The 25,253-nt window shown below is 41.9% G+C and overlaps 1 long non-coding RNA gene across 2 annotated transcripts; it reads left to right on the top strand.

Moving 5' to 3' along the window:
• Window positions 1-1,929: 1,929 nt before the first annotated feature.
• Window positions 1,930-6,356, top strand: LOC134355994 (uncharacterized). 2 transcript variants are annotated; one of them, XR_010020251.1, is made up of 3 exons: window positions 1,930-1,978; window positions 5,083-5,295; window positions 5,621-6,356. It is a non-coding gene; the product is annotated as an uncharacterized LOC134355994 (long non-coding RNA). The 2 variants fall into 2 exon arrangements; XR_010020252.1 differs by lacking the exon at window positions 1,930-1,978 and adding an exon at window positions 4,119-4,191.
• Window positions 6,357-25,253: the final 18,897 nt, after the last annotated feature.

Genomic DNA, 25,253 nt, shown 5'->3' on the forward strand with positions numbered 1-25,253 from the left:
ACAGAGGAGATGTTAGGGGTAAGTTTTTTACGCAGAGAGTGGTGAGTGTGTGGAATGGGCTGCCGGCGATGGTGGTGGAGGCGGATACGATAGGGTCTTTAAAGAGACTCCTGGACAGGTATGTGGAGCTTAGAAAAATAGAGGGCTATGGATAACCCTAAATAATTTTAAAGGAGGTACATATTTGGCACAGCATTGTGGGCCAAAGGGCTTGTATTGTGCTGTGGATTTTCTAAGTTTCTATTTAGAAACTTCTCATTTCATTATTTTTGAAAGCACCTTCACTTTACAGATTTTTTTATGTGTGCCTAAGACTTTTTCACAGTATTGTACATCTCTAAATAAATTTAAAAAAGCAGAGCCCATACATAACTTAGTCTCAAAGGGGCCACTATAAAATTATTACCTTTATCTCTCATGTTTGAAGTCTGAAAATTGATTTAAAAATTGGCGCCTAATTCAGAACCTCTCCTTCACGCTGGTGTAAAGGGGTTTGATTATAAAGATTTACCTTGATTAGTTAGAGAATGGGAAACATTGTAAGTTGCCTTAGTCTTTTGGGTTTGGGAAGGAAGAAGTATTTGTCAGTTCAACATTTTAACAAGTTGGTCCTAATGGGAAGTGTGCTTTCATAGAAAGGCAGGGACAATTTCTCATTGCCCATCCCATCTATTTTCTTAGCTAAACAGTAGCTACTCAAACATAGTGATCATGTTAATGTATCCCAGCAGCGCTGATGCTACAGATAAATTACTCGATTAGAATCGGGGTACGATTCCTGCTGCTGTCTGTGAGGCGTTTTGTGTTCTCCCCGCAATCAAGTGGGTTTCCTCCAGATGCTCCAGTTTCCCTCCACATTCCAAAGACTTACGGATAGGGTTAGTAAGTTATGGGTATGCTACGTTGACACCAGAAGTGTGCTGACACTTGTGGGTTGTCCAGATAGCCTAGTTGTTAGCACAAGGCTTTACAGTACCAGCGACCTGGGTTCAATTCCCGCTTGACTGTGTGTGTTTCCTCCGGGTGCTCTGGTTTCCTCCCACATTGCAAGGGTGTACCAGTTGGTAAGTTAATTGGTGATTGTAAATTGTCCCATTATTAGACTAGGGTTAAATCAAGAGTTGCTGGGCAGTGAGGTTCGAAGGGTTGGAAAGATCTATTCCATGCCGTATCTCAATAAAATACAAAAGAATCCTTGCTGATTTGATTTGATGTAAGTGACGCATTTTGCTGTGAGTTTTGATGCACATGTGACAAATAAAGCTCATCTTTTAGTAACCCAGATGGCCAGGAACACAACTCAGACCTTAAATTCAAATTCCACCATGTTGACGCACCTAATCTTAAACTTGCTAATGAAGACACAATTGGTCTTACTTTTAGTGCCATAAAACTGCTGAATCGGTGCAAACGTCCATCTTATTTGCTCATGTCCTTCAGAGGATGAAATCTGCTTACCTTGGCTATTCTGGCCTACCTGTCGTTCCAGTCCACAGCCATGCTGCTGACTGAAAATGGCCTGTTAGAGGCCTGTTAATGAGAAAGGATTAATCGATTCTAGCCTTGCCAGTCATGCCTCATTCTGAAAAATAAATAAAAAGGGGAGAAAATTTGAAATAAGTAACTCCCTGGGAATTTTCCTTTGCAGGTTTCAGGTTTCATGATCAGCTCTGAAGAGAATATTAATAATAATAAATAAGCAATAAGTATCGAGAACATGAGACGCAAGTTAACTTGCCGATCACTGAACTGTTCCGACAATCTATGAACTCGCTTTCAAAGACTCTTCAACTCATGTTCTTGATACTCATTGCCTATATAATATTATTATTTTTTTTTCTCTTATATTTGCATGGTTTGTTGTCTTTTACAATGGTTGCTTGTCTGTTTTGTAGGGTGCAGTCTTTCATTGATTCTATTATAGTTCTTGGATCCACTGAGTATGCCTGCAAGAAAATGAATCTCAGGGTTGTACCAGGTACCATATATGTACTTTGATAGTAAATTTACTTTAAACTTTGAACTTTGAATCTCAGCACTGGTTTCTTTTTGTCAAGTAGCGCCTACTGCCTGTTAACCAAGCAGATCTACCTCTTTACGTAGGCTGCTGAACCAAGTTAAGGAACAGGAAAGTTCGCTGATTTCTCTTTCTCTGCTTTTTTACCTGGGGCAATGGTCGTACATGCACCAAAATATGACTTGCTTAAGAACATAAGAAATATGTGCAGGAGGAAAAACTTCTTCACACAGATAGTGGTGAATCTGTGGAATTCTCTGCCACAGGAAACAGTTGAGGCCAGTTCATTGGCTATATTTAAGAGGGAGTTAAATATGGCCCTTGTGGCTAAGGGGATCAGGGTGTATGGAGAGAAGGCAGGTACAGGGTTCTGAGTTGAGTGATCAGCCATGATACTGAATACTGAATGGTGGTGCAGGCTCGAAGGGCCGAATGGCCTACTCCTGCACCTATTTTCTACGTTTCTATGTTTCTATGAGTAGGCCTTCTGGCCTGCCGAGTCTGCTCCACCATTTAATGGGATCATGCCTGATATGGCCATGGACTAGGCGCCAACTACATGCCTTTTCTCCTATATACAGTATTGTGCAAAATTCTTAGACACTCATATATATAGCTAGGGTGCCTCAGACTCCTGCACAATGCTATACTTTTCACCGTGGAGCAGAGAGCTAGTTTGTAAATCTGGCAGTAGCAAAGGATGTTGGGAATGGCGAGGGTGGGGCGCCACAGGAGGGGTGTGGGGCAGGTGGCAGAGACACCCAGCTCTGACACACCAGGCAAGGTCATATGATGCCAAACAATTGGTTTATTGATTACAGAATGTCTCTCTGGTGCTTCCCGCTCCCTCCCATCTCCCTTCCCCTTTTCCCAAACATGGTTCTCCTCTTCCTGCCCTGTTCCCACTCTCAGTCCACAATAGAGACCCATATCAGAATCAGATTTTCATCACTCACATATGTCATGATTTTGTTTGCAGCAGCTGTACAGTGCAATACATAAAGTTATTACAGTACTGTGCAAAAGTCTTAGGCATAGATATATATATATGTGTGTGTGTGTGTGTGTTTTGCACAGTACTGTACTTTAGTACTTCTACTACGCAAAAATCTAGATGTGTCTAAAAATATATTTAATGAAGAGGCCTCTACTGCCTCTCTGGGCAGAGATTCACTGCTCTTTGGGAAAAGCTGTCCCTCCTCAGCTCTGTTCTAAAATCACTCACCTGAATCTTGAGGCAAGTGCCCTAGTTCTAGCCTCACCTACTTGTGGAAACAACTGTCCTCCCTCTATATCTTATCTATCTTTATAAAGCCAATTCCATTCACTTGCCAAAGGAAGATGATAATGGCAGTACAGAGTATACAATCTGTGATACTACGAGGATTTGTTGCTAGAACTGGAGAACTTTAGTTATAGGGAAAGACTGGAAATGATGGGATATTACAGTTGCTGGAGCCTAGAACAAAAAAAAATAAAAAGATACTGGAAGGACTCATGGTGTCCAGCAGTATTTGTGAAGGGAAATGAGCAGTTGAAATTTTGTGTCAAAATCCTTCATCTGCACTGAAAGATGGAGGGGAGATGGCCAGTATAAAAATGTGAAGGAAAGCAGTGAAGCAAGAGGTTAGCAGGTGATAGGTGGATTCAAGTGAGCAGGAGTGACATGAATCATCAACTGTCCATTTCCCTCCAGAGATACCACCTGGCCAGCTGAGCTCTTCCAGCAATGGATATGCCAGAGTTGTTTCCCTTAAAAGCAAGGAGGCAGAGGAGAGATTTCATTGAGAGGTATAAAGTTACAAGTGCCTTGTTTGCCACTCTTTTTCCCTCACCAGGGAGATCAATGTGTCGCGCCATACAAGAAGGAATAAAGGAAGGTGATGTGGAACTCACCCAGAGGGTGGTGGTGATGTGGAGTTCGCTACAGCAAAGACAGCCGAAGTCAAGTCCTCAGAAATTGATCTGTAGTCAGTAGGCCTTAACATGTTACACAGCAGTGATAATGTGATGTACTCTATCTCCAAAATTCAATTCCATTGACCACATGCAATGAACTTCTGGGCAAGAAATCCTCCATGCATTTAAACTGTGTTTGGAAGGACATTTGAAGTGCTGAATACTACAAGGCCACAGGCAGAGTTGTGGGAAGCGCGATTAACCTTTCTCAGCTGGTATGAACCGCTCACTGTGATTCTATTATGTTAAGATCAGCAAAAACCAGGTATAAGCTCTTACAGTAACACTCTTCACTTGTGTGCCCTCTTTAGATGTGGAAATCTCTTTTTCAGGGAGATGAATACATACCCGTACCCTATGTTCTGCTTTTGACTGAACTTCAGGATGCTTTGCTCTGCCTGTTGGACTAAATCTGTACTTTAACCTCTAGAATAAGATACACAAACTACTGTAGGAACTCAGTAGGGCAGGCAGCATCTATGGAGAGGAATAAAGAGGTGACTTTTTGGGGCAAGACCCTTCATCAGTCTTGCTCTTTGTTCCACTCCATAGACGCTGCCAGGCCTGCTGAGTTCCTCCAGCATTTTGTCTGTGTTGCTTTGAATTTCCAGCATCTGCAGAATCTCTTGTGCTTATTATTGCCCTAACCTCTAACTTTATTTTTATTTAATGACTTATTCATTATAATTGTTGATTTTTGCTGCATGTCATGCTCTGACCAACACACCGCAGCAAATTCCTAATACTTGCAAATGTATGTGGTGAATAAAGTTGATCCCTGATGCTTGAAGAGTTTTACTGCTTCTCTTTTATACTTAGTGTGCCATCTGCTGCCCAAGTAAGGAAGGTGTAATCTGAGTGATATTCCAAGCAAACTCTGCATTCAGCAGAATCCTTTTCCCATTCCACTCATCAGTGGCAGTACTGCTTCATTCACTTTTTATTGTTCTACATCCATAAATCATTTTTATTCACCATCTAACACTTTCTGTTAGTTTAAAACCTCTTTATGTTGATAATAAAATGGCTGCCATTATCCTATGTTCAAAGTTCAAAGTTGAAAGTTCATATCACCATATACTAACCTGAGATTCATTTTCATACAGGTATTCACAGTAGAAATACAACTGAGCCAATGAAAAGCTACAAACAAACCAAGACTGACAAGCAACCAATGTGGAAAAGAAGACTAACTGTGCAAATACAAAAAAAGAGAAACAAATAATAGTAGTCAACACATAACTAAATAAATAATCCCGAGAACATGAGTTGGAGAGTCCTTGAAAGTCTGTAAGTTGTGGAATCAGTTTAGTGTTGAGGTGAGTGAAGTCATCCATGCTGGTTCAGGAGTTTAGATGGTTGATGCGTAGTAACTGTTCCTGAACCTTATGGTGTAGGAACTAAGGTTCATGTATCCCCTTCCTGAAGGCAGCAGTGAGAAGAGTGCATGATCTGGAAGGTGGGGTTCCTTGACAATTCTATTTATCTTCTCTGTATTTATGTCCTTTCTTTGCTGTTTATCCTTCAGGATTTTGGACAACCCTGAAAAGTGATTTTTTTTCTGCCCTCCCCTCATGTGCTAGTTCTCGTTCCAATACTCATTCAGCTTCATTTTAGTTTCTCAATGCATTGTGGTTTATCTAGTTTCAGAGTGACCACATCTTTTCAGCACAGGGGCTGATGAGGAAGAGGACCAATTTTCTCTGCTGTGCAACGGAAGTCTTCCACTTTGAAAACCAAAGCCCCGAAAAGTAATGAAGAACTAAAACCACGTGTGTTTACCATGCATCTGTACTCCAATCAATTTACACTCATCATCCTTCAGTCGAAAATCTGCCCAGTTTTGCTGGATAATCTTGTTAAGGGGAACATTCATAGCTAAAATCAATCTAGCTTCTTTTCCTCTTGGTTGCAGTCACAGGAAAGGAAGACCACCGAAGTGAGTCAGTTTTAATTTATTTAACAATACAGTGCAGAGCAGGTCTTTTCAGCCCTTCGAGCCATGCTACCCCAGTAACTCCACAACCACAGGACAATTTACAGTGACTAATTAATCTACGTGGTGTTTCTTTGGACTGTGAGAGGAAACAGGAGCACCTGGGCAAGACCTACGCATTCCACGAGGAGGAAATACAGAGACTTCTTACAGAATAGTGCCAGAATTATACTCTGAACTCTGAACTCCAAAACGTCTCAAGCTGTAACCGTGTTGCACTAAACACTACGCTACCCTGATTTGAAGCCAGTAGTGGAAGCAATCTTTCTGGATGCAATAGCGACTGAGAACGGGATATGAACCCTGAATCGTCACCACGCTAGCCTCTCGATGCTTTGATTTGTGACTGGAATTGTCCATGGCATCTAATAAAATTGAGTCTGTTGTCAAGATCTATTGTCAGAGTTCATTCATTCATATTCCCATTTTGCAGAGAGTAATTTTTGGCTCTGTCCATGTGTTGAAGTCAGAATCAGAATCAGGTTTATTATCACCGGCACGTGTCGTGAAATTTGTTAACTTAGCAGCAGCAGTTCAATGCAATACACAATATAGAACAAAAAAAATAAAATCACTGATCCATTCCCTATTCTTTGGTGTTTAAAGCCAACATTGTCTCACCTTTTAATATGTGCAAAACAGGAGCAACACTGGCATATTAAGTGGTTGGAACTCTGCCATTAAACTGAATAAGCAGTCAAAGTAATGATGTCGAAGTAATTTATTTTCAAAATACATGTATGCCACTATATGCTACCTTGTGATATGGTTTCTTGCATGCCTTTACAGGAAAATAAAGAAATACGATAGAATTTATGAAAGCTATATATGAACAGACTGATAAAAAGTGTACAGTATAGTTGGCCCATTATCTTCTTCAAGTTCAACTGAAAAGAGGACAACAACTTTTGCTTCATCACAGAAGAGTGGTTCTTGTGTCCTTCTAAGACCGAAATCCTAAATTTAACAAGATTAATTGATATTTAAGCTTTGGCTTGAATTTTCTGGCCCTGAGTTGCTTCATTAGGACAATCAGAAAACAACCTTAATATGACCAAAATTTTCAAAGTTCTGCTTTGTGAAGTACACATGTATTTTCTGTCTCAGTACAACAAGCTGTCTCTGCGTCTTGCTACTGACTGAAGTTAGCAAGGGTCTGACAGGCAAACTGCATCCAAATGGTGTCATAGATCTTTACAGCACAGAAACAGCCCTTTGGGCCAACTTGGCCACGCCATCTGTGAAGCCTTTCTATAGAAATCCCATGTGCCTGCATTACGGCAGAACCCCTCTTTGCTTTTCCTGTCCAAGTACCTCTCCAAATGCCTTTTAAACTCTACCATTTCCTCTAGCAGCTATTAATTGATTGCCACCCTTTGTGTGAAAAAAAAATTTGCCCCTCGGATCTCCTTTCAGTTGCTCCCATCTCACCTTAAGCCTATGCCCTATAGTCTTAGCCTCCCCGACCCTAGGAAAAAGACTCTGAATCTTCACCCTAAGATTTTGTGTATCTGTCCTGCTGAATTCATAGAATTAAATCCAACACTATGTTTCACAGGACTTCAGGACTCAGAAATTTCTTAATTTGTGATAACTTCTATTTATTTTTTAAAAAACAGACTTAGAATGCAAGTTTAATGTTACTAAACAAAACTGGATGGCAGTGGCACAGCTGACTGAGCTGTGGCTTCACGGTTCCACTGACCTGGATTCAGTCTTGACCTCCAGTGCTGTCTGAGTGGAGTTTGCATGTTCTTCCTGTGGCCATATGAGTTTCCTCCAGGTGCTGTGCATTCCTCACGTCCCTAAATTTTATGGATAGCTGGATGAGTGGAAGAATTTGGGATGGAGCTGATGGGAGCCTGGGGACAATAAAATGGTCTAGAGTTGGTCAAGAGTTAAAATGGATGCTCAGTGGTTGCCGTGGACCCAGTGGCCTGAAGAACCTAATTTCATGCTGCATCCTCCCTTCTCATCTTCCAATCAAGTTGGAGCTTGACTTCTTAAAGCTCATAGTTTAAAGTTCAAAGTAAATGTATTTTCAATGTACATATATGTCACCGTATACAACCCTGAGATTCATTTTCTTGCGGGCATTCACAGTAGAACAAAGAGAATCAATGAGAAACTACGCAAAAACAAGGACGGACAAACAACTAATGTTCAAAAGAAGACAAGCAGTGCAAATACAATACTCTAGTTTCCTTCTCCTGTGGTCAATAATGAACTCTTCAGTTTGGTCTCTCAATAACAACAAAAGCATTCTGTAAAAATATGGCAAATGAGCATTGACTGGGGTTTTGAATTTGCCTGGATTTCAGCTTCGCGTGAGGTCCTTTATTTATTTCAAAGTACTCCTATTGATTGAAGTCAGACCTGATTTTTGCCATTCCCTGTGCAGAAGAGCACTACTGTTCTGGAACTAAATAAACATTGACATTTGCCTCCCTACTATTGAGAACCTCTTCATAAGACGATGCCTCATAAAGGCAGCATCCGTCATTGAGAACCCCCATCGTGCAGGACGTGCCCTCTTCTCATTGCTTCCACCAGGGAGGAGGTACAGGACCCTGAAGACATACACACAGTATTTTAGAAACAGTTTTTTCCCCTCCGCCATCAGACTTCTGAACGGACAACGAACCCATGAACACTACCTCACAATTTCTGACATGACAAAATTTCATGACATTTGTCAGTGATGTTAAACCTGATTCTGATTGTAAAACAGTTGGAGTTGAGTCACTTTCTCTTTCCTTGTTTGTTAAATGTTTGTTTTTGGTCACTGTGATGGTAGCAAATATATTGTGGGTTTTTGTGTCATTTGTGAATGTTAGACAGCAAGATCAGTTGGTACTGAGGGAGGATGTCATTAGGGATAAACTGGGGCTGTACAAACAGGTTTTGGTGGGGGCTGTCTGTATAGTCTTGGCTCTTATCTCATGGGCAAAAGTCATGGGGAACAGTTTCAAGACTAGGAGTTGCAAACTTAAAAAAAGTTTAGCTGACAGACAGAAGGAGCATGTGAGAAAAATTTTTCTCTAGATTTCCTAATGATACCTAACAATATCACTATGGCCCATAAAGTCTATGGGGCGATACAGTAGTGTAGTAGTTAGCATAATGCTATTACAGTGCCGGCAACTCGGGCTCATTTCCGCACGTATCTGTGAGGAGTTTTTATTTTCTCCCTTTCACTGTGTGGGTTTCCTCCAGGGCCCCACATACTCCCACATTCTCCCACATTCCAAAGATGTATAGGTTACTAGGTTAATTGGTCACATGGGCATAATTGGGCAGCACGGGCTCATTTGACCAGAGTGGTCTGTTATCCTGCTGAATCAGATAGAGAGTTAGATAGATAGATAGATAGATATACAGACAGATAGGTACTGGCTCCATAGAGTAACCACATCTCCCACTAATTATTCCTGTAGCCTATTATCCTTTCATTCCCATTAACTTCCTCTAGATTTTATAACTCAACTACATCCCTGCAGAACTTATCTACCAAGCTACGCATCTTTGGGATGTTGGGGGTGAGTGGAACTGAGAGGAAACCACAAGGGCCAGTGTGAACTCCACACTGGAGGTTAGGATTGAACTCAGGCAAATGGAGCGTTGAGGCATCATCTCTACAAACTGCATCATTGTGCCACCCCAAAATGTGGTTATGATCCAGAAATCACAGACTACAGGGAAGGTGTCAGCAGGTTCAGTCAGGGCATTTGAAAGTGATTTCATTGAGAGAAAATAAGTTCTTAGCCTCAGGAGACACAATCAATAAATGGGAATGATACGTTTGTCCTACCAGAGGACGGCATAGACTTTATGGTGGTGTTAGCCTCTTACTGTGCTATAACAATACTAAAGTTAGTGCTTTCCAGACTGTTATAAGCAAACAAACAATAGGACTTAAATAGCAGAGGAATATCCAGAGTTAATTATATTAGTCTTCCAAATCTAACATTTTAATACCAAACCTTCAAATTCTAAATAATCCTGTCTCAACAAATACACTTGGTGATCACTTTATTAGGTAAAACTGCTGGTTAATGCAAATACCTAATCAGCCAATCACCTGGCAGTAATTCAAAGCATAAAAGCATGCAGACATGGTCAAGAGGTTCACTTGTTGCTCAGACCAACATCTGTATAGGGAAGAAATGTGATCTAAGTGACTTGCTGTGGGATGACTGTTCGTGCCAGACAGGGTGGTTTGAATATCTCAGAAACTGCTGACCTTCTGGAATTTTCACAAATAACAGTCTCTAGAGTTTACCAGAAATGGTGCAAAAAACAAAAAAAAAATCAGTAAGTGACAGTTCCGTCTTGTGAGAGAGGTCAGTGGTCAGAGGGGTGTGGCCAGACTGGTTCAAGCTGACAGGAAGGTGACAGTAACTCAAATAAACCACACATTACAACAGTGTTGTGAAGAAAAGCATCTTTGAACGCAGAAGTCAAACTCTCCTGTACCTGAAAAGTGGCCACTGGGTGTAAGGATTTAATTGTCCTTTGATGATCTCAGTTAACTCTGCACGTGACCTTTTGGACTGCAATATACCACACTCTCATGACCCTCTATATGAAATTGCATCAGTCCTTTTTGTTTTAATACTGCACCCTTACTCCATTTTGCCCATGCTCAAAAGAAATATCTCTTTCTTTATCCTGTCAATGCCCTTCATTTTAGTAAATACCTTCACTAGATCAATTTTTTAAATTTTTATCTTCAAAGATTATTACCTAAATTTGCCCCATCTCAACTGTAGCTTGCTTCCCTTCCTCAAGCTGGTATCATTAAGGGGAACAAATCTTTTCCAAGGTCTCTATTCATTTGCTACGGTGCTTCACCCAGATTGCATCGACTCTTCCACATGACGGGACATGGCTGATGTATCACAATTCTATAGTCTTTGCAGGGATCTAATTGTCAGTTAGCCTTTCTCATCAATCAGTGATTCAGGGGAAGAAAAATCACCATGAATAAACACATGACAGAAGAGCCACATGTGCAGTGCAATTTTCAGTAAATCGCCTCTTCTTGCCACTTATCCTGTCATAATTCCTGCTTGTCTCTTCTTTAAACTCAGCATCAACCAGAATAGGCACTAATCAGGTATCTGCTCAAGGGCCCTCAGCTGCAATACTTAAAAAAGAGACCACCAACATTCAACAATTTTCCCAGTCATCCAAAGAATTCCAGGGTGTAAAGTGGCAGGAATCAACTCCCAATCATTTCTTCTTTTCTGTAAATGCCTTTTCATTTAAATATTCAAAATGCAAAGATTTACATTATACACAGAGACAAACTACACTTGAGAAATCCTGCTTCCTGGCTACAAAATGGACAACTTTGTTGCAAGTCATTTGATTCTTCCATGGGTTTTTCGGCTCTTCCGTCATGTAGTAATCAGCCTAGTGGATAACTTAGGGGTTATTTGATGAAATAATGCCAATGTACAGGCTAACCTCAGACTGCTCGAAGTTCCAGTAACATTTTGTAAACTGATGCCACCAAACCCACCACTTCCTCATTGAATTCAGTGTTGTCTGATTCTATTCCATATCCACGGGCAGTGCAACGGAGAAATTATTGGAGAGCTAACCGTGTCCTTTAGTTGATGATCCAGAGATATAAGCTCATATTCTGTCAGCTGGCAGTGAAGCTATGCCTCTGCCTTGGAATAGTTAAGGCATCCGTTAGTCTTGCGAGACCATGGATCTGTGCCTGAAAAGTCTTCACTCTCCAGGGCGCAGGCCTGGGCAAGGTTGTATGGAAGATCAGCAGTTGCCCATGCTGCAAGTCTCCCCTCTCCATGACACCGATGTTGTCCAAGGGAAGGGCAAGGGCTGATACAGCTTGGCACCAGTGTCGTTGCAGAGCACTGTGTGGTTAAGTGTCTTGCTCAAGGATACAACACACTGCCTCGGCTGGGGCTCGAACTCACGACCTTCAGATCGCTAATCGAATGCCTTAACCACTTGGCCAAGTGCCTTGGAATAGAGCTCTGGTGTCACACTACCAGGTTACTAGAAAAGCCCAATTGTTTCCGCAATCTCCTTTAGATCCAAGATTTAAAGTACATTATCAAAAAATATATAAATTATATATCTTGAGATTTGTCTGCTTACAGGCAGCCGCAAAAGAAAGAAACCCGAATAACCCAGTTAAGAAAAAGAAAGATCAAAACTACTGTGCGGCAAAGGAGAAAGGAAAAAAAAAACACATTCATGCAAACAATAGAAACAGGCGACAATGTTCCAAACCAGACTGAGCCGTTAGATCCGCTCCCCGAAGCAGATGAGTAGGCCGAAACCTCGGTCTCAGTAGCATAGAAGCCGGAGTAGCTCACCACCGAGAGATACCATGGAAAGTCTTTTCCTTTCCAGTCTTTTTATTAGTTTTAAAACTATGAACAAAACAATACAATAATAATATTAATAAACAAAGAATGGGATTACATTATTGATAACTAACATTAGCAAATACAAATTGCTAATCATACAAGTATGCTGAATCTCCCCAACTCCAAATACAATTGAACATGGTAAAAAATTTTAAAAAACTTAAAAAAAAAGAAACCCCCAAACTAGAAAAGAAAAAAATATATAAAATGATGCTAAGCAAAACTAAACTAAACTAAAACAAAGTTGGGCTAACATATTACATCGGATACCATCATTAATGTTGTTAACTCTACTCCTCTATCTGTATATTTTTAGTTAAAAAAATAGGATTCGAAAAAGGTCAAACTACATCACATGAAAATGTTGAATAAATGGTCTCCACATTTCTTCAAATTTAACTGAGAGATCAGAGGTGCCATGTCTAATTTTCTTTAAATTTAAGCAAGATATAGTTTGAGAAAACCTTTGAAATGTAGTAAGAGGATTGACCTCTTTCCAATTCAATAAGATAGATCTTCTAGCCGTTAATGTAAGAAATGCAATCATCCGACAAGCTGAGGGGGATGAGTAACTATCTTCAATCATCGGTAACCCAAAAGTTACAGTAATGGGGTGAGGTTGTAAATCAATACGCTCCATGGAAAATCTTGCAGTTTTAAAGACACCGTATAAACGAAAGTAGCTGTTGCAAAGAAAGTAAGCTTCATTGTTGGCTTTTTCAGTGGTCGAAAGGGATATTTAAGGATATGCACTTTGGGAGAATGTAAGTTGATGTTCATTCTAGCACCTTTTTATGTTCTCTATCAATAACACTGAACAACAAAAATTTTGCTTCCTGAGTACTTTTGGGTGCACCTTAGGGATTTTGGGAAGCTGATCATGAAAGTTCCTCATCAGGCACCATTTATTGAAATTGACTATATTTATTATTTCAATTCATCATTCAGGTCAGAGTAACAGTTGCCAAGATAAGGAAGGCATTTTTGTTGGTCCACGCATCGAGCAGGTCATTAATGTTAGAAGAACTTATAGTGGGACTGGAGAAAATCGCAAGGAAGGCATTCAAGGACATTCTTGAAAATTCTCTTGGCAACTACAGAGCACTAAACTATATGAAGCTGGCTGACAACATGCTTCAAGCATACAAAACCTCGAAGTGCAACATGTCACTAAAGATTCATTTTCTGCATTCCCATTCAGACTTCTTTCCTGCGAATCTTGGCACTGTCAGTGACGAGCATGGTGAAAGGTTTCACTAGGACATTGCAGTCATGTAGAAACGTTATCAGGGTAACGGGAATGCATCAATGCTGGCTGATTATTGTTGGAGAATTAAGCAAGAAACCTTAGTCATAGAGTACAAATGAAAAGCATCAACAAAACATTTTTAGCTTAGTTGAACTATTGCAAAACATCAGCACTGTTATGCAAGAAAACACATTATATTTGATAAAAGTTAATTTCTTGTTTCTCCAAATTCCTACATGATGCAAGTAGTCAGAAATTACATTTGTGTTCAGCTTCAAGCGGCCTATCATAAACAAAAAAAATTCTGAGGAAGCAATACTTTTGAAAAAACTTGCTGTCCAGTGTAATCAATTCATCAGCAGAAAGGGAAAATTAGCAGTGTGCTGAGAAATAGGGCAATTTCTACTTCATATAATTCTTCACAAAAATCATATTCCACTCATCCAGGGTGATGCTCTCACCATAATTTCTTCCAGCTGCATCTTTGTCACATACAGTACAGTTTTGATGAGGAATAGAGCTCTTTCTATTTTGATTCTTACTTATGTACTTTAACAGCATCTTAGAAGGGGCTTCTCAATGAATCTAGGTGACCATTTTGTTTTCAATTGGCCGCTGTATTTCACCATTTACCTGTGTTTTTTTTTCTGAGAGGCTTGCCCAAAATGGCTGGCATGGTGGTGTAGCAGTAGTACAGCCGATGCACGGCTTTGGCAATCCAGGTTCGATCCTGACCTTGGGCGCTCTCTGTATGGAGTCTGCTCATTCTCTCCTCGATTGTGCACATTTCCTCCTGGTATTCCGGTTCCTTCCCACATTCCAAAGACATGCTGGTTAGCTGGATGCCGTAAATTATCACCTAGTTGCTGGATAAGTCTCAAAATGAATCAAAGAGGAATTATGAGAGAATAATTTGCAGAGATACAGGGAAATAGGGAGAAGAGAAATGTCTAACAAGAACTTTTGGATGCTAGCATGGATCAAATGGATTGAATGGCTTCAGTCTGTGTTATAACAAGCTTAAGAAGAAGAATAATGGTGGCAGTGTGGAGATAAGTCTCTAACAAAGGAGGTGTAAGGTGCTCCTTCCCTCCACTAGCCTGCAGGTTACCCTTGGGCAAGGTGTAGCACCTGCTTAGCCCCCCCACCCCCGATCAGGGTCATGTGAAGCCATGGGAGCAGGTGGTGGATGGTCGTATGAGCAGCTGATCCATATCACAAGTCCTGGTTATGCGACCACTGACGCCAGGTAGCCAATCTCTGAAGAATATTGATAATGGCTGGGGTTACCCATCTCTTAAAGACACTGCTCAGAAGAAGACAATGGCAAGCAACTTTTGTAGGAACATTTGGCAAGAACTATCATGGTTATGGAAAGACTATGATCCCCCACAGCTTACAACATGGCACATAATGAATGAAATGAAGAAGACCTAACACCAAATCTGCAAATAGTTCTGTACTGTGGGCTTTCCAGTAATTGGAACTGGATTACTGCACTGGGCGAACTGACTTCAATAAGAACATTTAGTGTAGTCATAGTCATAGTCATGTCATACTTTATTGATCCCGGGGGAAATTGGTTAATTTGGTACTAGAGCATTGAAAAAAATGCATCTGAACAATCATACCTAAAAACTACTACAGACACCTTAAACTCACCCTTCATGATGTCAACAATTGGGAGCAGATGCTTAGACTCCTAGAGCATCAAATGCAGGTTGAGTGACTATGCAATGGTTATCCAGGGATCTGATAGAGATTGAGATGGGGTTGGGAAGAGCATGGGTGGAACAAAAGAGATCAAGAGACGAATGTACAACCTGAGAAGGCATTGGAGCCAGAACCACTCACAAGATTTAAGAAACGTCTGAATCACCAAGCATTTGAATCACCAAAGCATAGAGGCACAGACCATGAGCTGGTGACTGGCAATAGTATATCATTATCATCATTATGTGCTATCACGTATGATGTGGGTGATCATAATTTTTTGACCATGATTGCTCTTGGCAAATTTTTCTACAGAAGTGGTTTACTATTGCCTTCTTTTGGGCAGTGTCTTTTCAAGAAGGGTGACCCCAGTCATCATCAATACTCTTCAGAGATTGTTTGCTGGTGTCAATGGTCACATAACCAGGACCTGTGATATGCACCAGCTGCTCATGTGACCATACACCATCAACTGCCATGGCTTCATGTGACCCTGATTGGGGAGGCTAAGCAGGTGGGCTACACCTTGTCAGGGGTGACCTGCAGCATAGTGGATGGAAGAAGCACTTTATACCTCCTTTGGTAGAAATGTATCTCCACCTTACCACCCAAAATAATAGGTATAGGTACTTAATAGTTGGTATGAACATGGAGGACCAAAGGTACTGCTTCATGGTGCTATATGACACCATGATTGTGATGTAAAAGTAAGATTATGGTGTCTTTAAAAACGTAAACACGAGGAACTCTGCAGATGCTGGAAATTCAAGCAGCACACATCAAAATTGCTGGTGAATGCAGCAGGCCAGGCAGCATCTCTAGGAAGAGGTATAGTCGATGTTTTGGGCCGGCACCCTTTGTCAGGACTAACTGAAGGAAGAGCTAGTAAGAGATTTGAAAGTGGAAGGGGGAAGGGGAGATCCAAAATGATAGGAGAAGACAGGAGGGGGAGGGATGGACCCAAGAGCTGAACAGGTGATTGGCAAAAGGTAACTTCCGCCACCTCCAACGGGTAGGAATAGGGTTCCCCTGGTCCTCACCTACCACCCCACCAGCCTCCAGGTCCAACATATTATTCTCTGTAACTTCTGCCACCTCCAATGGGATCCCACCACTAAGCACATCTTTCCCTCGGCCCCCCCCCCCGCTTTCTGCAGGGATCGCTCCCTACGCATCTCTCTTGTCCATTCGTCCCCCCCATCCCTCCCCACTGATCTCCCTCCTGGCACTTATCCTTGTAAGCAGAACAAGTGCTATACATGCCCTTACACTTCCTCCCTTACCACCATTCAGGGCCCCAGACGGTCCTTCCAGGTGAGGTGACACTTCACCTGTGAGTCAGCTGGGGTGATATACTGCGTCTGGTGCTCCCGATGTGGCCTTTTATATATTGGTGAGACCCGACGCAGACTGAGAGATCATTTTGCTGAACACCGACGCTCTGTCCGCCAGAGAAAGCAGGATCTCCCAGTGGCCACACATTTTGATTCCACGTCCCATTCCCATTCTGATATGTCTATCCACGGCCTCCTCTACGGTAAAAATGAAGCCACACTCAGATTGGAGGAACAACACCTTATATTCCGTCTGGGTAGCCTCCAACCTGATGGCATGAACATTGACTTCTCTGGCTTCCACTGATGCCCCGCCTCCCCCTCATACCCCATCCGTTATTTGTTTATATACACACATTTTTTCTCTCTCTCTCCTTTTTCTCCCTCTGTCCCTCTGACTATACCCCTTGCCCATCCTCTGGGTTTCCCCCCCCCTCCCCGTTTCCTTCTCCCTGGGCCTCCTGTCCCATGATCCTCTCATATCCCTTTTGCCAATCACCTGTCCAGCTCTTGGCTCCATCCCTCCGCCTCCTGTCTTCTCCTATCATTTTGGATCTCCCCCTCACCCTCCCACTTTCAAATCTCTTACTAGCTCTTCCTTCAGTTAGTCCTGACGAGGGGTCTCAGCTTGAAACGTTGACTGTACCTCTTCCTAGAGATGCTGCCTGGCCTGCTGCGTTCACCAGCAACTTTGATGTGTGTTGTTATGGTGTCTTTAGATAAGTTACAGAAGGAAAGGCTGCATCCATTAGTTGATGATACAAAGACAAGGGGGACACAGATTTAAGTATTTGGACAAGAAAAAGCAAGGTGGGGGGAAAGGGGGGGGCAGTAGTGACCTGCAACTCACTTTCTCAAAGAGCAGTGAAAGAGGAGACCATCAACAGCTTCAAAAAGAAAGTTGGGATACTTGAGGAAAATAAACTTGCAGGTCCATGGGGATGGTACACTCAACTGTTAATAAAGATCACACATACATCTGAAGGACTGTACAGTCTCTTTCTGTCCAGTCGTGACTTTGTGATTCTTTAACTGTTGATTCAAATCTTCTAATCTTCTTTAGTGGATATTGTGAAACACAGCTGTCTGAAGTTAATTAAAATCACTGGTAAAATGCAGGAAGGAAGTCTCATTATAAGATATAAATCACAATCCACTTCCTGCAAGCAGATTAGTTGCTTATTGCCATCTCCTGTTAGAACAGGAAATGGCAGATTGAGTTGACCCAATCCCTATTCTAAATGTCAAGCTGTCATAATGATAACCTATTAATTTCGATTTACTTTTTATCAAAATGAAGGGTGACAGAACTGCTGGAACAGGCTGGCATACATATTCCATAGAAATTTTATATCCACAATATCAGTGGCTTATTTATGAGTAAAACTAAAGCATGACCTGAATCTTACCTGACCATGCCCAATTCAAATCCAGCCCAAGCCTTGGTCTTTAACATCATTAGGTGCCATTTCGTATTGATGTGGACGATTTTGGTCTGTGTTCTTGGCCAATTTTTCTACTGAAGTGGTTTGTCATTGCCTTCTTCTGGGCAGTGCTTTTACAAGACAGGGTCCCCAGCCATTATCAATACTCCGCAGTGACCGTCAGCGGTCACATAACCAGGACTTGTGACATGTACCAACTGTTGATACAACTATCCACCGCCTGCTCCCATGGCTCATGTGACCCTGATTGGGGGGCTAAGCAGGTGTCATACCTTGCCCGAGGGTGACCTGCAGGCTAGTGGAGGGAAGGAGCACCTTACACCTCTTTTGGTAAAAATGTATCTCTGCTCCACCATCCAAGAATTGGTACTTATTCAATCCAACCATCACTGTAAATATATCAACCTCACCACACTTTTGACTTCTTTGAAGATATGTCACCAAATATTGATGTTAAAAAAACAGTTGACGCACGTGCTAATACTAAACAAACGATCCATATCGGGATAAAGTACTGAGTGTAGCTGACTTGAGATGCTCCAACCCAGCTGGGCCCAAATCTTTTTATCAGAATATACATCTGGCCTGAACTCGACACATGCGGTCGGGTCCTGTGAGGCTCTCTGAGGGTCAGGTTGTGTTGTTTGGCTTCAGGAGGGTGAGAAATGTTCCCACTGGGTGGAATATTAATAACCGGAGGAGACTGATGCAACATATGTGTCAAGATCAGACGAAGAGGGATGGGTAGATTTTATTTTCAATATGATCTGGAGTTCACTGCCTTAAAAGGTTGACTGCACCTTTTTAAAGGGAACTACAATCATAGTTGAAAGCAAAAAAAAAATTAGGGGCAACGTGGAAAGAGTCGAGGTAATTGTCGATCCCTTTTAAAAAGGGATCCAGACATCTTGTTTTTACTTCTGTTCTAAATGATTTTAACTTGGCGTTAACTGGTAGATTCCCTATGACTGTCTACAGAAAAACTAGTGCAATAATGACTGTACTTTTATTGGAGCTGAGTGTGTGTTAGAACCGAGAGGAGGAAGTAGCACGAGGGATCTAAATATTGGTGTACAAGCACTGACACTATCTTCTGCTGACACCTGGTGCCCGAAATTGAAGAGTGTTCCACTGATATTCCTCCCTTTCTGAGAATAAAATTTGTAAGATAAAAATCCCACACAAGAAAACTTATGCGTGCACAAACCTCCTCATTTGAGTGGGACTCAAATAATCATGGCCTGAAGAGAAGCAGAAGACTTTCCCTACAGCCTTGCTGCACAGACCTGACAAGAGGGAACAGTGACCTGGAAACCGGTACATCAGCGTAATCCGTCCCCCCTGGCAAAATGCCAGCTACAATTACATGTAGTCCATTGTAATCCTTGAGTTAAAATGACAGATTGAAAACAAATCCTGTACTATTTTTTCTTCCTTTATTTTACAGGCTCGACTCTTCAATGCATCAATGAAGATTTCTTCATTTCAGCTCTAACAATAGAGTTTCTCACAGTGCTATGATGACATCATTCCTCAATTGGAGAGCTGCGGATGCATAATACAGGGGATCGTGGGAACAACGCACTTCCATTTAAAGCTGGGGACACTGGACAGTGAGGCTGAGCCAAAACAATTGTACATCAAAGAGAAACACTCACAGAGAAATAAAACTGCAGTCGCACAGTCCTGCACGCACTTTGTTATCTAATGTTCATTTTCTTTAAGATACTTCAGTGCAGGATTCCATTTGAATGCCTCGTAACCCAAATCGATCCTTCCTCCCCTTTAACCCTTTCTCAGTGTAATCCTGCATTTGAACACAATTAGGGTTCCTCCGCTCGTTTGCGCCTCAAAGTGTTGTGACTGGAGTCCATTTTATATTTGACTGCAGCTTGTCACGTACTGTAAAAGGATGAGTGAAAGGACAACAACAGCGCGAAAGAGGAGCAGCTGCTGCCAAAATGGGAGCATCAGCACTATCAGATACAGTGTGATTGGTGCTGTTTTATTTTGTTAAGCTAGGAGATTGGAGGTTTCATTGACAAGAAGCCGTTCAGGGTTTGCTTAATTGTAATTCATTCGTGGGATGTGGATGCTGCTGGCAATGCCAGTCTTATTGCCCATTCCCTATGGACCTGGAACTGAATACATTGCCCAGCCATTTCAGAGGGCATTTAAGACTAGGCCACACATTACTGAGCATCTGAAGTCACATATACAGTAGGTTAGAGTGGCACATTACATTTCCGAAGAACCTGAGTGAACTTAATGGACATTATTCTGACATTCCAGTAGTTCCATGGTCACCAATACTATTTTTTTAATTCTAGATTATTTAATTAACCAAATTTATATCTTCTTGATTTCTTGTGGGCTTCCAAGCACACCCTTCATGTTGTTAATTCAAACCATTGAATTCCGAGATCTGTGATATAAAATAATCACATAAATACTATGTGCTCACTATTGCAGCCGAAAATTTGGGTTTTTGCATTGAATAATATGACTATGATTTATTGGGATGCTTAGGCAACAATTTTTTGGATTTGTACGTATACCAACCGGTCCCTTATCATATCTTCCCATCTACCCTCAGTTAACCTGGCCTGCTAGATAGGACATTAAAACTGGCATTGGGACTGGACTGAGAGAGCAGGTACTCTTGGTTTGGACAATGTGTGATCAATTTCCTGATCACACTGTCCCACACCCAACCTGCACATGTAGGAAAGGCATGGAACTCCCTTATGATACTTCCCAGAATGTAGTTACTATTGATATTCGCTGCCAAGTTTCTCTCATGAAAAGTATCACTCCAGTGAACCATATCCATCAAGGTATCTCCTGGGATTGAATGAAAAAGGAATTATAGAATGTTACCATTTTGTTCATCATGTCGACTGGCTTGATCATATTCCCCTTCACTCTCCACCCCATTTAATAACTCTCAGATACTCTGCTAACTTGCAACAGTACAGGTGGATTCTCCTTCATTAATGGTTGACTCAATATGTGATGCGCAAGAACTATCCTTTGCATTAACAACAATTGATAGCCATTCCTTTTTTAAAGGGGCAACACAAACTCCCAGGAAAGCTTAACTAATGTGCACGCAGTGGCCATTTCAATAGGTAGAGAGGGTACCTAATAAAGTGACCAGTGAGTGCACAGTGTATGCTCATGGTGTAGCCCATTCACTTCAAGTTTTGGCATGTTGTGCATTCAGAGATGCACACTACTGTTGTAACTTTTGGTTATTTGATTAATGTCACCTTCCTGCCAGCTTGAACCGGTCAGGCTGTTCTGCTCTGATCTCTCTCAGTAACAAAGCATTTTCATCCACAGAACTGCTACTTACTAGATGCTTCTTTTTTCTTTTTTCACACCATTCTTGGTAAACTCTAGAAACTCTTGTGTGTGAAAATCTAAGACATCAGCAGTTTCTGAGATGCTCAAACCACCCCATCTGGCACCAACAATCATTCCACAGTCAAAGTCACTTAGATCACATTTCTTCCCTATTCTGATGTTTGGTCTGAATGACAACTGAACCTCTTGACCATGTCTGCATGCTTTTATGCACTAAGCTGCTGTCGCATGATTGGCTGATTAGGTGAGGCCAGTGATGCTGTGGGGATGGAACTGGGCTCTCTCACGGTGGCATCTGAAAAGAGGATGCTGTCCAAGTTGCATGCCATCTTGGTCAATGTCTCCCATCCACTACATAATGTACTGTCTGGGCACAGGAGTACATTCAGCCAGAGACTCATTCCACCGAGATGCAGCACAGAGCGTCATAGGAAGTCATTCCTGCCCATGGCCATCAAACTTTACAACTCCTCCCTTAGAGGGTCAGACACCCTGAGCCAATAGATAAGTCGTGGACTTATTTCATAATTTACTGGCATAATTTAGATATTACTATTTAACTATTTATGGTTCTATTTCTATTTATTATTTATGGTGCAACTGTAATGAAAACCAATTTCCCCCGGGATCAATAAAGTATGACTATGACTATGACTATGACTAGATATCTTTTCTATTAATGGGCAGATAAACAGGTGTACTTAATAAAGCGGCCACTGAGAGCAAAGTATGAGTCTTTTTTGTGTTTTGCCAGATGCATGTTCATTTTCCTTGTTCAGTTGGTTCACTGCCCATTAGGTACAACACACTTTTGTGGGCTGCATCAGAATAATATTTGTCAGGTGCCTGGACAGGATGATCATGGATAGCTGACTGATTAGTGTTGGGATGACAAATCCGGAGGTAAAACTGAAATGGGTCCTCAGGGGAATGAGTGGAAAGTTACAGAGACATACATTCAGAGAGATGTCCAGTATGGAGACGGACCCTTTGGACCAATTCAACCATGCCAACCAAGTTGCCTCCCTGATATGGTCACATTTTCCTGTGTCTGATCTATGTCCTTCTATTCCTTTCTAATCCATGTACCTATCTAAATGCGTTTTAAATATTGCTGTACCTGCCTTTGCAACTTCTTCTGGCAGTTTGTTCCATGCACCCACCACTGTCTTAGGAAAATGTGGTCCTTCAGGTCCTCTTTAAAGCTTTCCCCTTATTTCAAATTTGTGCCCTCTAGTTTTAGACTCTCTAACCTGGGAAAAAGACTGTGATCATTCACCTTCTGTAGACACACATGATTTTGTAAACCTCAATAAGGTTTCCTATCAGTCTCCAATGCTCCGGGGGAAAAAAAAATCCCAGTCTGTCCAGTCTCTCCACATAATGTAAGTTGTCCTATCCAATTAACATCGTCTTGAACCTTTCCAGCATCCATGCCAGCACTGGCAGGTAAGGTAAAAGAGAAATCTACAAAGTTCTCCACATATATTACGAGCAGGAAGAGGGGAGCTTATGAAGAACATTGGTCACCAGTCTATGCCCTGAGGTGGTAAATGAAAAGTTGAGGAGTAATGTAGAGAAGATTGATCTCGTCTTCTTCTTATCGTGTCCACGGACAGTCTATACCAGAACTGGACACATTTTTGTGCCTTGTTGTTGAATTCGGCAAGATCTGCAACAGTACAGGCTTCCTCCAGCGATGGGCATTGCAGGAGATGTTGCATAGTTTGTGGCGCAGTTCCACATTCACAAGTTGTCGGGCTGGTTGTATATCCCCATTTGCTTAGTGATACCTTTGAACAACCTACACCAGTTCTAAGTCTGTTAAGGTACTTCCAGGCTGCCCAGTTGCAATTAGCTCCTGGGGGAAGGCTTTCATCCGGTGGAATTTCCATCGTTGGGGGTTGTTTTTCCACAAGGCGATGCGGGCTTCAGATGGGGTTGATTGTAATGCGACAACACTGTTCATGAAGCTCTTCCTTGACTTTAGACGGCTGGGTGTAGGTGTATGACCATGTAGAGAGTGCCTCTCATCTGATGTTTGACGGAGTCGTTCTTTCTTGCTGGCTACTGTTCTTCTTTCCACCACGCACAGCAAGTAGTGTATTCAGCATTTTTTTTTGTACCATTGATTGATCTCGTGAGTGTAAGTTAAATCTGGAATCTCATGGACACAGGATCCTCATTTTCCACTATAAGACATTGAGTACAATTAAGCAACAGACACAAAATGCTGGTGGAACACAGCAGGCCAGGCTGCATCTATAGGAAGAAGTACAGTCGACGTTTTGGGCCAAGACCCTTCTTCAGGACTAACTGAAAGAAGAGATAGTAAGAGATTTGAAAGTGGAAAGGGAAGGGGGAGATCCGAAATGGTAGGAGAAGACAGGAGGGGGAGAGATGAAGCTAAGAGCTGGAAAGTTGATTGGCAAAAGGGATACAGAGCCGGAGAAGGGGGAGGATCATGGGACGGGAGGCCTAGGGAGAAAGAAAGGGGGAGGGGAGCCCAGAGGAAGATGGGGAGCAGGCAAGGAGTGATTGTGAGAGGGACAGAGAGAGAAAAAAGAGAGAGTTAAAGAAAGGGGGAATAATAAATAACCCCTTCTTACACTATCCCTTATTTATTTATTTATCTCTCCCCTCCCCTTTTTTTTCTCTCTCTGTCCCTCTCACAATCACTCCTTGCCTGCTCTCCATCTTCCTCTGGGCTCCCCTCCCCCTTTCTTTCTCCCTAGGCCTCCCGTCCCATGATCCTCCCCCTTCTCCAGCTCTGTATCTCTTTTGCCAATCAACTTTCCAGCCCTTAGCTTCATCTCTCCCCCTGCCTGTCTTCTCCTATCATTTTGGATCTCCCCCTCCCCTTCCACTTTCAAATCTCTTACTATCTCTTCTTTCAGTTAGTCCTGATGAAGGGTCTTGGCCCGAAACGTCGACTGTACTTCCACCTAAAGATGCTGCCAGGCCTGCTACGTTCCACGAGCATGTTGTGTGTGTTGCTTGAATTTCCAGCATCTGCAGGTTTTCTTATGTATGAGTAGAATTAAGCTATTTGTCCATCAATTCTACTCCACCACTTGATCATGGCTGATTTATTTTCTATCTCAATACCATTCTGCTTCCTTCTCCCCATAATCTTTGACACCCTTACTAGTCGAGAACCCATCAAACTCCACTTTAAATACACCTAATGGCTTGGACTCCACGGTCATCTATGGCAATGAATTCCACAGACTCACAACCCACTGGCTAAAGAAATCCCTCCTCCTTTCAGTCCTTAAGAGATATCCCTCTATTCTGAGTCTGTGCCCCTTGTTACAAGACTCGATTTTAATTACTTGTTGGATCTGCAATGTCTTTTGGATGGGTTGGCAACTTCCAGGCCAATCAAAATTGACTCAGGACTTCAGGTGACAAAGTGATATATGGGCATATCAAGGAATACTTGTGACTACCAACTCACCAACGCTTAAAGTAGGGACAGCCCACAGAAAGCAACCAGTCACTTTGCCTTTACATTTAAGTAACAAATGACCCAGGAAAGTCTTGTGCAAGCTGTGATGCCAACAGAAGGAACAAAAATCTACATCTTAATAAAATTACAAGGCAGCTATACATGATTACATCTCTAGTTAACTATCTCGACAGGACTTAAATTGAACCTAAACAATGATCTCACTTCGTTGAAGCTTGTTTTAATCTTCTTTTCTTTTATACGCCTATGAAAGCCACCCACACCTTGTAGCCTTTCTGAAAGCCGGTTT

The sequence above is a fragment of the Mobula hypostoma genome, chromosome 13 (genome assembly GCF_963921235.1).
Source record: "Mobula hypostoma chromosome 13, sMobHyp1.1, whole genome shotgun sequence".
Lineage (NCBI taxonomy): Eukaryota > Metazoa > Chordata > Chondrichthyes > Myliobatiformes > Myliobatidae > Mobula > Mobula hypostoma.